The sequence below is a fragment of the Pinus tabuliformis genome, chromosome 9 (assembly GCF_031772625.1).
Source record: "Pinus tabuliformis cultivar Carrire ecotype Pingquan chromosome 9, CPIR1, whole genome shotgun sequence".
Lineage (NCBI taxonomy): Eukaryota > Viridiplantae > Streptophyta > Pinopsida > Pinales > Pinaceae > Pinus > Pinus tabuliformis.
Window position 1 is genome coordinate 1,320,671,651 of NC_142307.1, and position 13,115 is coordinate 1,320,684,765.

A 13,115-nucleotide genomic window follows, 5' to 3' on the forward strand; every position below is an offset into this window, starting at 1 on the left:
TATTGAAGAGGTATTGTCAATCATGAGTGGAGTTGATTGTACTTGTTTTACCTGCAAATATTCAAGAATTTTCCTAAGCCACACAATTTCTTTTGTTGCTTCAGCTGCTGCCACATACTCTGCTTCTGTTGTGGAATCTGCTGGAATTGATTGTTTGCGTGATCTCCAAGAGACAACTCCTAATCCAAGACTCATAGCATATCTTGAAGTAGATACCCTAGTTTCTTTGTCTCCATCGAAGTCTAAATCAGAGTATCCAATCAAGCTGAAGTCGTTCACCTGTGTATACTTGATTCCAAAGTCTTGAGTTCCCTTCAAGTACCTTAGAACTCTTTTTGCAGCAAACCAATGTCCCTCACAAGGCTTTTGCATAAACCTGGAGAGGATTCCAATAGCAAACGAAATGTGTGGTCTGGAAGTAGTTAGGTAGTTGAGACTTCCTACAAGCTGTCTATACTTTGTTGCATCCTCAAATTATTTTCCTTCAATAGATGTGAGTTTTAAGTTTTGTTCCATTGGAGTAGTAAGAGGATTGCATTCTGTCATGCCAAACCTATTCAACTGATCTCCAATGTACTTCTTTTGAGAAAGAAATATGGACTTCGGATGTTGGGTTACTTCAATACCAAGATAGCAATGAACATAGCCCAAAACAGTCATTTCAAAACTTTTCTCCAATTCCTTCTTTATGAATGAAATGTAGCTTTCATTGTTCCCTGTCATCAAAATATCATCTATATATACCACAAGATATACAACTGTTTTTCCAACTTTCTTGACAAATAAAGTTGCATCATCAAAATCATAATGTTTGAAATTGAGTTTCAAAAGATGCTCAGTTAGTTTTTCATACCAGGCTCGCGGTGCTTGTTTTAGGCCATACAAGGACTTCACAAGTTTGCATCCTTTATGTTCATGTCCTTTCACAGCAAATCCTTCAGGCTAGGACATAAAAGCATTCTCTTTTAGATCTCCATTCAAGAAAGTCGTTTTTACATCCATTTGATGGACTTTCTAACTGTTTTGAGCTGCTAGGGCAAAGAGTGTCCGGATGGTAGCCCATTTTGATGTGGGGGCAAAAGACTCCGCATAATCGACCCCTTCCTTCTGTGCAAAACCTTTTGCCACAAGCCTGGCTTTGTGCTTGTCAAGTGAGCCATCAGCTTTATACTTGTTCTTGTAGACCCACTTGCAGCGAATTGGTTTGGTTCCTAATGGAGGATCAACCAGCTTCCAAGTGCCATTCTTTATGAGGGCATCATACTCCTTTTGCATCGCTTCTTTCCATTCATCATGAGAAGCATCTTCTTTGAAGGAAGTTGGTTCAAAATCTGTAGACAAGTTCAAGAAACATCCATATCAACAAGTGAATTAGAGTCATCTACATCACCTCCATCTTGCCGGTTTGAATTTCTAGTTCCTGTCCTTCCAACATCATCAAAATGAACACTTTCAAGTGTCTTTGTCAGCTACTTTGGAGGACCTTTCTCAAATGGTCTAGGCTGCTCCGCTGATTGAGTTGGGACTGAATCAAGGTTCAATCTCCCAATTCTATCAATCACATCACTTAAAGCATCATTCGTTGTTGGAGTTTCATGCAGGGGAGAGTGTTCTTCAGAAGAAGATTCCACATGTTGATCTAGTATAGGAATCCCCCCTTCAAGATGTGGAATCTGATTATCAAATTCTTGAAATGATTTTGCATTTGTGAATCTATCCAAGCGATCAAGTTGCCACTCAAAAACATTGTCAGTTTTGGATGATTCAAGAAAAATTACATCTCTAGATACAACAAACTTTTTATTGACTTCATCATAGAGACGGTATGCTTTGGAGGTGTTTGAATACCCCAAGAAGATACATTTACGACTTCTAGCACCAAGTTTGTTTCTATGTACCTTTGGTATCAAGGCATAATAGGTGGAACCAAAGACCCTGAGATGCTTTACCGAAGGAACATGTCCATACCGCATTTCATATGGAGTCTTGTTTCTAATAGCATTAGATGGACATCTATTCTTTATATATGCAGCACATAAAATAACATCAGCCCAAAGCATTATCTTTACATTTTTGAAGAAGAGCATGGATCGTACCATATTTAAGATTGTCCTATTCATTCTTTCAGCTACACCATTCTGTTGGGGATTATAAGGCACAGTTGTTTGATGTTTGATCCCATGTTGGCGAAGATAGTTTTCAAATTCATTTGATGTGTATTCGTTTCCATTATCAGTGCGAATAGACCCAATATGAGATTGTGCATCATTTTCAATCCATTTATGAAAGTTCTTGAATGTTTGAAAAGCATCAGATTTGTTCTTCAATAAATAAACCCAACACATTCTAGTGTAGTCATCAATAAATGTCATCATATATTTATTTCCATTTGCAGAAGGAACAGGCATTGGACCACATAAATCTGAATAAATGAGTTCAAGTTTTCTATGTGCTCTTGAATGTGAATCATGAAAAGACTGTTTGCTATGCTTTCCTAGAATGCAAGCATCACATTGCTTAAGTTTCCTAGGAATTGTAGGCAAACCAGCAACACCATTTTTCTTCAACAAGTGGAGGTTGTCATAGTTCAAATGTCCAAATCTAGCATGCCATAATAAACTTGATGGAAGTGTACCTTCTTCATAATGAGAATTGTATGAGAAATTTTGTGCACGAGCAAAGGTTCTTTGCAGCTTGAGAAGCCTTTCTTCTTCTATTCCCCTCATGAAAAGTGAGTGGTCAGAGATGCTTTTCTTACCTCAAGCTTGCCATCAAACATATGAATGGAGTGACCTTGCTGGCGGATGTGGACTAAGGACAACAAGTTTCTCTTGAGTTGTGGGAGATATAGAACATGATGCAGAAGAAAGTCTGGAAGACCAGGCAGTTTAAGCCTGATTGTGCCAAGCCTTGATGGCTTGATTTTTGATTGGTCTGCAAAGTATACTGCTCCATCAACATTGTCAGTAAATTCTTTAAAAAAATATTTTCTATGAGTCATGTGGCAAGTTGCTCCTGAATCAAGCAACCAATCATTTTTCCAAGAAGCAAGTGAAGCATTAAATAAATCTTCATTTACTCCAATATTACATTGTGCCACAACATAGTGAGCGGATTCAGGTGCTTTACCTTTGTCTGTATCATCAGTTTTACCTTTCTGTTGGTTTCTTTGCTGCTCAATTTTTTCCCATGGTAACTTGCATGTAGAGGTATCATGTGATCCATTACTTTTGCAACGTATGCAATGCAAATCTACCATTTCTCCTTGAGAGTGTCTGCCCTCCCTGCCTCTGAAATATCTTCCTCTTCCTCTTCGACCACCTCTTCTTCTTGAAGAATCTTGAGCAGGATTCTTTTCTTTATGAGCAAGGCACACAACCTCTTTAGAAGATTCAGGGGCTATCTTCTTTCCAAGAGCTTTCTCTCTTTCAGCAAATTTTTTTACAAGAGAGTCAAAGGTAATGTCTTTAAGATTTCCATTTGCTTGCAATGACTCAAGATAATTGGAGTAAGTAGGATAAAGTGCCTTGAGAAAAGCGATAAGAGGAATATCCAAATCAATTTTAGTGGCTTGGATATCATGCATTATATACTTTACTTCAGATGCAAGAGCAAGAAGATCATTATTTTGCAGTTCAAGAGTGAAGAGTTTAATCATGAATTGAACAACTTCAAGTGCAGAATGTGAGTCATAGAGTTCTTTCAGCTTTTGTAAGGCTTCGAAAGCAGTTGAAAATGGCGTAATATGGCGACTCACCTCTTCACTTACAGATGTTGCAATTAATGCATAGGCTTTGTTGTTCTTGTTTTCCCAAATGGCGAGCTCTTTGTCTGTTACCGAGAATAGTGTCTATGCAGAACTGCTAATCCCACTAAGGCTGGTAGCTACCTTAGAAACAAACAAAGTAAAACTACTTTCGTTTTCCTTTATGAAAGATAGATGAGAGAAGAATAAAGGAGACCAACCTCTGTCTTGCGCTTGGTTCCTTGCTCAATTCCTCTCTCTTCTGATAGTCCTTTGCTACTTGCTTTCTTGTATACCCAGCTTCACAGAGTACCTATAGAATCAAAGCAGCATAGCACTATACGAGAACATAGATCTATTATCATAAGCAATATAGGATCAGATGTATATTAACCATACAAATGCATAAAACATAAATCATACAAGAGTATGGAGGAAAACTTGAATAGCTTTATTGATAATCAAGAAAGAGCCAAGAGAATTACAACCAATTGTTCTGACCCAGCATCATCCTCTCAGCAAGAAGCCCTTCTTCACCTCATGAAAAGCTTAGATCACCCAACACTATGATATTGCACCAATAAACCAGCAACACTTCCTTACAAGATACAAAATTCCAGCCTCTGGATCTCTAGGATGAGGGATCCATATATAGATGTATGCAAGGGAGGTGAGTCAGCTTTTGAGATTTGATTAGTGTTTCCCCTCTGATAGTTCTTGATTCCACTTGGAGATTGATGATCTCTTACTCATCCCTGGTCGAATTCAGAGAGGCAAGTGTCACAGGAGAAGTTTCTGGAAGATTCCATGTTTCTCCACCTCGCGGATTGACCTTGCCATTTGTCCCTTCTCACCCATCGCACCCCATAGAAGGGCTTTTTGAAATGCAACGCACCTACTGTGTGTATTTAGGTGGGATGCAACGCACTTTGCCTATGGAACAGGTGAAATGGTCCAGTTTTGAGCAGTTCTGAGTGGTTTTTCATGAAGAACTTCTGGGAGAAGCCGTAATCAGTTGACCTTGTTCTTTTAGGAGTTGGAACAACACCTTTAGGGACTTAGAAGCCCTTAGTTTATGGACATTAATGCTTGGGGTTGTAGTGCCCAAAAATGTCTATAACAGTTGCCCCCTAAAGCATGAGGTCGTTAATCTTTTTGATGTCGGGTGAAATGCTTTATCATGAGGATCCGAAGTTCTTTCAAGCTGGAAGGAGACCTGTAATAAGATACAATACAATACATTATCTTCATAATATTTTAATGATCTAGCTGAGGCGGGCATTCCCATGCTCAGCTTTATAAATTCATTTTCATGTACATAGGACAGACAATCGTCTGAGTGTAGACTGATGATTCTGGTAGAGCCATCATCCCTTAGATTGGATGATTATCTGTGCAGCAATGATGTACATTTGATGTCTTTATTTTCCTGAATATATATCGCAGCCCGGATGGATGAAACTAGATCCGGGGTCTTCAATCTCGTTCGATCTTCACTCAAAGTACAAGTCGATCCATGTGAGAGATGTTCTGGAGTCGAACATGGAAAGACATCGCCTGATTACCAGCCAATGATGTAAGCTGTTAACAGGCGCGAGAGGAATCACCGATAATGATAATGATCCTCAAGGTACTGCAGTACAATTCACGTGGTGTCAATAAGGGACTCGGCGTCGAACACCACGCAAAATCTTTCGATCGAAGGCCATTGATGTAAACCTGTCGCCAAAAGTGAGAAACTTGCCATTGAGGCATGCAAGCTTCAAAGTACTGAAAGGGGTGTTCCTAGATCGACTTCTTGGATAATGAGCTGATGTCGACAAGAAGCGATCCGTCATAGGAGGGCCTTAATGAATCCCACATCAATGACACGGAACGGAGCAAATGATTTTAATGGAGGTGAAAACGATCTGGTGATATAAGGTTCAGGGTGGCGGTCATGAAAGAATGAAGCGTAAATGTATTGCAGTGGGTGAGACACAGGTGAATTCTCTGAGTGACTCCTCTTGAACATATCGGCGACACTGACATGATGGATCGGTAGTATTAACCCCAAATGTAGATGGTGTGATGGAACCATGGTGATGTGACCAGTGAATGAAACAACCCAACCCGACTTGGATGCGGAGTGAAAGTGTCATGTTCAAGAGCGACTTGCTACCAACAAAGTTTTTTCAAGTTTTCTTCCCAATTTTTCCCCAGTCATTGCTAACCAATACCTCTTTATTTTTGTCAAGCTTGAGGAGGATAACATATGCTTGTTCTATAATTTTCCCTTCGGGCAAACCCATCGCTATGTCTTAACGAGCCTAGCGATAGTGAAACTCGTTCTTGTCTGTTATGGACAAGTTTGTTGCTATTAGGTTTTAACGAGTTTAACGACAAAGATAACTCGGTCTTTTTCAATTTTAGAGAGTCTGAAAAGGGACGTAAAGGAAACTCCAAAAATCATTTTTCGTCATCTAATCCCTTAAGTCAGAAAAAGTATAAAACAATACAGAAGGGATGAATTTTCGGTACTTTTAACGAGCCGAACAAAACAAGTGCTCGATATTTTTGTGTAATAATCCCTCAGGTCCAAAAAAGATTAAAATCTAAAGGAGGGATAGCACTTCCGGTCACTTTAATGAGTTGGAGAGGCCAATGGCTCGGCAATCTTTTCATATTTTACGAGTCATTTAAAAAGAGCTTAAAGAAGACTCGTCTTTGAGGAACGAGTGATAAATTTGGGTAGCAGCTGATTCTAGGTAAGCTTTGGAATTTCCCAATCACGGCAGTGTTACAAAGATGGATAATAGGATCACTCTTCGCAGCTGTTCCTCAAAAGGGGTAAACAATCAAGTGGAGGTGAATGATTGGCCAATACAGAGTGGAGGTGATGATGAGAACACGACCAAGACTTCAAAGGCTGAAGTACTACATTCACGATGGTTATTTACCGGAAATTGGTTTATTTTTTAATGAGCTTAAATGCTGGGGGAAACATTTGCTCATTGCTTATGTTTATTTTTTAACGAGCATGAAGTCCGCGTTAAAACTTCTCGATCCAGTTGTATAATAAGAATGTCTCATTTAAAACCGGCATTTTTTCAAAGCTTTGGCCTACATCCTTTCTTTATGCAAGTTAGGAAACGACCAATCCTATGAGTTTAAAGAGTAAGAGGACCTACAAATTAAAAAAATAAATTGTCGCTCTTCGCTTGCATGCCCCCAGGTATAGAGACATAGAGTTTCAAGGTTACCCCGCAATTTTGCAGACAAAACATTCGTTTTATCGGGAAAGGCCTACCTCTTTCAGGTTACCAAAGATTGTTATATTCGCACCGCAAACAAAACACTTCTTCGGCGATGTCTACCGAAATAAACAAAGGTGAGTGGCGCAGACGCCTCCACCCACATAACTTTGACGAGGGAATCTTATTCCAGTCTAACCCCCTTTTCCTAGACAGACGGGAGTGTCAGACTAGTCAGATATCCTTCGCGGAAACCTACCCTATACCTAAAGTTTTCCTGCCAAAGCAGACCAGGGTGCATGCCCCCTGGGTTTCAGTCATGTCCCCCGAATCACTCGCGCTCATCAGGTGGACGGACTGGAGATTGATGAGACATTCCTTGCGTGAAAAGACCATTCAGGGATGGTATATGACTATTTGCTATGCATGAACCGGGGAATGAAAGCTGGTCTACGAGCTTGACCACTCTTCCTTCGTGCAGAAAACACATTACTCTAAAGAGTGAGGAGACAATGGCCTCCATGCAATAAATATAGTCTCGCCCAAGGAGTAGATTATAATCCAGGGGTCCTTGGACTACCATTACGTTCATGTGAATGGTTTTCCCTCTCAATGTTATGGGCACATTGGGAAGGATCCCTAACGGTCGACTGGTTCCTTTGTCAAAGCCTGTTAGATTTCTCATCTTAGGAAAAAGCGATGGCGAACCAAGCGCTTCCCAAGCAGTCGAGGAAAGGATACTCACAGAATCCCCTTCATCTATGATGGTACCGGCCAAAACCATTCTATATATTTGAGCAGTGATTCGGAAGGGTACACTAGCCGGTAAACGGGGTCTGCCTAGTAGATTCCAGTCAAAGGAAACAACTAGGTTTCTTGGAGGTGGGACCGAATAGACGGCCGGGTACGACTCTGACGAACTTCCTTCCTGCGGTAAAGGAATGGGTAAACTGCCCCCATGTTCATCAGAGTCTGTGCTTACGAAAAGAATTTGGACGGTGTCATCCTTGTTCTCTTCAGTGACTGTATCATCTGAAGATGGAACCTCTGAAGGCAAGACCGGGTCAACTGCCGCCTCGACCTTTTGACTTTCGTTTGGTATGGATTCAAATGGTTTTTCTTCAGTGATAGATACTTCGGCTGACCACAAGGGCGTGTCAGCCGGATTTTCAACTAGTGACGGACTTGGCAAGAGTTTCTTATATCCAGGAGGGAGCCATAACGGTGAAACCGGACGGTCGTCCAAAACTCTTTTAGCCTCATCTAAGAAGGGACAACGGTGGATGGCATGATCGCCTTCACACAGTTTACAAGGAAATTTGCATTTTCCTTTTTGTCCAGGGGCTTCACTTTCACTAGTTGACGGTGTATTTTCAACATGATCATCAGAGGTTGACGACACCGGGTTGTGCAAACGAGGAGACCAGTCCCTTAAGATCCGAGGGATGCAAGGACAATCTCTATGATAATGGTCTCCTTTGCAAATGACACATGGCGATTTAGGCCTGGTCAGTGCAATGTGTGGATTTTCGCTAGACGACGCTTGGTTGCCCCTTTTCGCCTTTGGCTCCTTCTTCTTCTTCTCTTTCTTCTTCTTTTCCTTCTTCTTCTCAGGTACTTGATTTTTGGCTTTACCAGCGTCATCAAGCGAAGAGGAAGGAGGAGAGGAAGAATTGGACGAAGTAGAGGGTTGGGGGGTAACTCTGGAATCGTTTAGTTGCTGACTCAATTGTTCAGGAATCGCGGTGTTCTGAACGACGGAGGTTGAGAAAAGCCATACGGGCAAGCCTATTGTCAATCCTGAAAGCGACAATGTGGCCATATGGGGCGCACCAACATCTCCCCAAGAGGAGAAGGGACTAGGATTTCCTCCAAGGGGAACTCCTTGGTTGGTGGACTCCATTTTTCTTCAACCTAAGACCAACGTAGGAAAGGTGATAATTCCATTTAAAATAAATTTTAGACGCTTTGACACAACTTGTTTTTTCAATTTTAAAGAGTCGAGAAAAAACAAAAGATGACTCTAGTCGCCTTCGATTTTTAATGAGCCTGAAGTGACAAGTGCTCAGATGGACCTTTTCCGTTAAGGAGTCTGAAAAGGAACGAAAGGGACTGCTCTGGAAATCTAGACAGAGGGATTACCAAACCAATCGCAAAACTGCAGAATACTTTTTACGGTACGGCAGTCAATCTTCCCGAATGTTGTGTTCAGTGCATTGCGATCGATAGGGCGGCAAACACAGCTTCCTATGGATAAAGGATTAAGCTTATTGTGGTCTTCCAAAATATACTCGATGGTACGTGGGAGCACAAGTCCGTACTGGCACTTATCATCTCAAAGTGGAGGAATCACCCAATCAATAGTGAAAACAACAGTTACCAGGCTTTACGACGTCGGAATACGTCTCTAGCCTAAACTTCTAGATGTTGTGCGTTAGGTTCCAAAGCGTTGTTAGATTCATTAAATTTATTTTATAGTTGATCTTGCTTAAGAAATTTTCCTTTCAGGTTCATCGCGTGATGTAGATGTACAATTCCTAAAATGCAATCTAAGATGACAAACAATCGTTTTATCTTCTTTGTGCAATGAAAATCCTAGCTACTAAGGAAAGAGAGATGGCGTTCTTTCAACAAAGAGCATAGAGCACACACTATATGCACTGTCCTAAATCAAACCAATCAAACAGTCTAAATGCAAATGCACATGCATGTATTTGTTTTCAGCCTTCTTAATGTGTAAATGATAAAAAGAAAGCTAATGCGCAAATCTGAATTATTTTTCAAAGCGACAATTACTAACAAGTTTCTTTTCAAAAGAAAATGAGGACAATGACAACACTTTGCGATTTGGAATTGAAGACTTGCTTTCGACACTAGAAAAACTACTAGTTCAGATCAAATACAAGAGTAACAGGGTAATTGACTATCAAGAACAATCAGATTCTCTTCTATGACTGAAAACAACACTTGCGACACTTTCAAATCAAGAAACGACAGTACAATTACGCTACTTCTTTGTAAAGGAGAACTGCAAATGACTCAAAAAATACATAAAAACTTTTACAGTTCTTTGCACGATGGAGGCGGAATATCAGCAAGGAAAGGGGTATAAAACAGAGGTGTACTGACTACAGGCAGCAAAACTCCTGAATAGATCTGAAAAGAGTGAACACATAAACCAAAATTCAGGAACAAGGCCTTGTCTGATCAGCGCACCTGTAACACAGTGAAACTGAAATGCAACGCACCTACTACACTCGGGAAGTGCGCTGAATTTGAGGTTCACAGAACAGACAGTGCGCTGGACCAGGGACGAGACTTTGATTAGGTTCCGGGTCACAGTTTGTAGTTCAGTTCAGGGATTTTGGCCGAGCAAGTGGTAATCAGTAAATCAATCACAAGGGTAGATCTAAGGAGGTTACTAGAGCCACCACAAGGGCAATTAGAGAGCTTGTAAATCAATTGTTTAATTCATAAACAAAACCCGGAGATTGACTGAAGCAGCGTTGATCTACTTTGCACTTGCATAGCAAATGCAGTTCGAAGGCTAGCTGGCTTGACTTCAGGCTCCGTCTGTAAGTTTATAAAGTAAACAAATGTAGATGAACAAATAATCTACTCGCTCCCCAGCGGAGTCGCCATTTTGTTACCGGGAATAGTGTCTATGCAGAACTGTTAATCCCACTAAGGCTGGTAGCTACCTTAGAAACAAACAAAGTAAAACTACTTTCGTTTTCCTTTATGAAAGATAGATGAGAGAAGAATAAAGGAGACCAACCTCTGTCTTGCGCTTGGTTCCTTGCTCGATTCCTCTCTCTTCTGATAGTCCTTTGCTACTTGCTTTCTTGTATACCCAGCTTCACAGAGTACCTATAGAATCAAAGCAGCATAACACTATACGAGAACATAGATCTATTATCATAAGCAATATAGGATCAGATGTATATTAACCATACAAATGCATAAAACATAAATCATACAAGAGTATGGAGGAAAACTTGAATAGCTTTATTGATAATCAAGAAAGAGCCAAGAGAATTACAACCAATTGTTCTGACCCAGCATCATCCTCTCAGCAAGAAGCCCTTCTTCACCTCATGAAAAGCTTAGATCACCCAACACTATGATATTGCACCAATAAACCAGCAACACTTCCTTACAAGATACAAAATTCCAGCCTCTGGATCTCTAGGATGAGGGATCCATATATAGATGTCTACAAGAGTCAGCTTTTGAGATTTGATTAGTGTTTCCCCTCTGATAGTTCTTGATTCCACTTGGAGATTGATGATCTCTTACTCATCCTTGGTCGAATTCAAAGAGGCAAGTGTCACAGGAGAAGTTTCTGGAAGATTTCATGCTTCTCCACCTCGTGGATTGACCCTGCCATTTGTCCCTTCTCGCCCATCGCACCCCATAGAAGGGCTTTTTGAAATGCAACGCACCTACTGTGTGTATTTAGGTGGGATGCAACGCGACTAGTTCTGAGTGGTTTTTCATGGAGAACTTCTGGGAGAAGCTGTAATCAGTTGACCTTGTTCTTTTAGGGGTTGGAACAACACCTTTAGGGACTTACGAGCCCTTAGTTTATGGACATTTATGCTTGGGGTTGTAGTGCCCAAAAATGTCTATAACATTGTCTAATGTAGGCTGTTCTGGTTGTTTGTCTCCGTCTCCAATGCACACTCCTTTCTACAACTCATTGAAAATGAGGGTGTGTTTTATCATCTGGGACCACTCAGGATAGTTCTCCTTGCTAGTGAGAACTATTCCCACAATGGATATGATTGATTGCATTGTAAAATCTTGTACTGTAAAAAAGACTGTGTACTGTAAAAGATACTTATGTTGGCAAAAATGTGCTTCAGAATAATACAGCCTTAGTCTTCCTTCTTGATTAGGTAAGAATTTTATTTAATATACAAAGAGTAAAATTGTATTCTATATAGAATATCAACTGCTCAAACACCTATCATAACTTGAATTCTGATGTAAATACAATTGATGTAAATTGTAAAAAAAATGGACGGATGCTTTTCACCGCACGCAGGTGTGCTGATCACACTCTATTATCACGCTCTTAAATGAATCTTCATTAAATAAATTTCTATTAAATAAATCTCTTTACCACACGCATATATGAGAAGTCTAGGTAATACGCATTTGAGCGTTTTCAGGCCCGAGGTCTCAAGGAAAGAACAGACCAACATGAGCTGGAGCTCCAACCTTGTATTTCGCTACCTCCTCCCGCACTTCCTTGAGGTCACCCTTTGTGAAAATAAGACTAACATTTCCCACCAGCAAAGGAATCAGGTTCTAGTAGGCGGTGTTCCCCGATAACTAGCGGCAATGCTCGCAGAGCTCACGTACAATGATAGCCGCGTAAACACAAAGGCAGCGTTACAATGATAGCAGTGTAAATACAATGAAATCACCAGCGTTACAATGAGATTAACCTGTTTGCAACAGCTAAATCCACCAGAGTAGTTCGATGCGTTGTTTCATACAAGGAGAGGAGCGAGCGCTCAACATCAGCTCAGGTGGTTTGCCCAACATCATTGCATCCAGGACACGGGCTCAGAGACATTAAGCCTTGCAAATACACTGAAGCCATCCCTCTCTCAACACAGCAGCGTTTCATGCAGGTATGGGAATGTTTTCACACAGGTATGGGAATGGAGTTGAAGTTCCAGTCTCCTTCGAGAGAGAGTGTTACCCAGGTGAGGAAGACAGGCGGTCAAGATCAACAGCGGAAAACCATGCAGCCAACCGTCCCACCGCGCAGTAATGGTTTCTGAATTTAGGCAGCAGGAAAACAGTGGATAGACTGCGCAGTAGGCATGCAGAGAGGCAGTGGACAGACTGCGCAGTAGACAGAGAGCACAGTAGACAGTGGACAGAGAGCGCAGTAGGCAGGCTCCACAGGGGCAGTGGACAGACTACAAGAAACTGGCAGAAGGGAGTTACAACTAATTTTGGGAGCTGGCTCTGATACCATGTCAAGCTAGGCAGTAACTCCTCAAAACAAATTGATTCGTATATTATTCCTTCAGGTTGGTCTTTATTATATACATGAGGGAGAGACTGTTCACTTCATCTCCCGATGACTGTTCATATTACTTATTATTTATTTACAT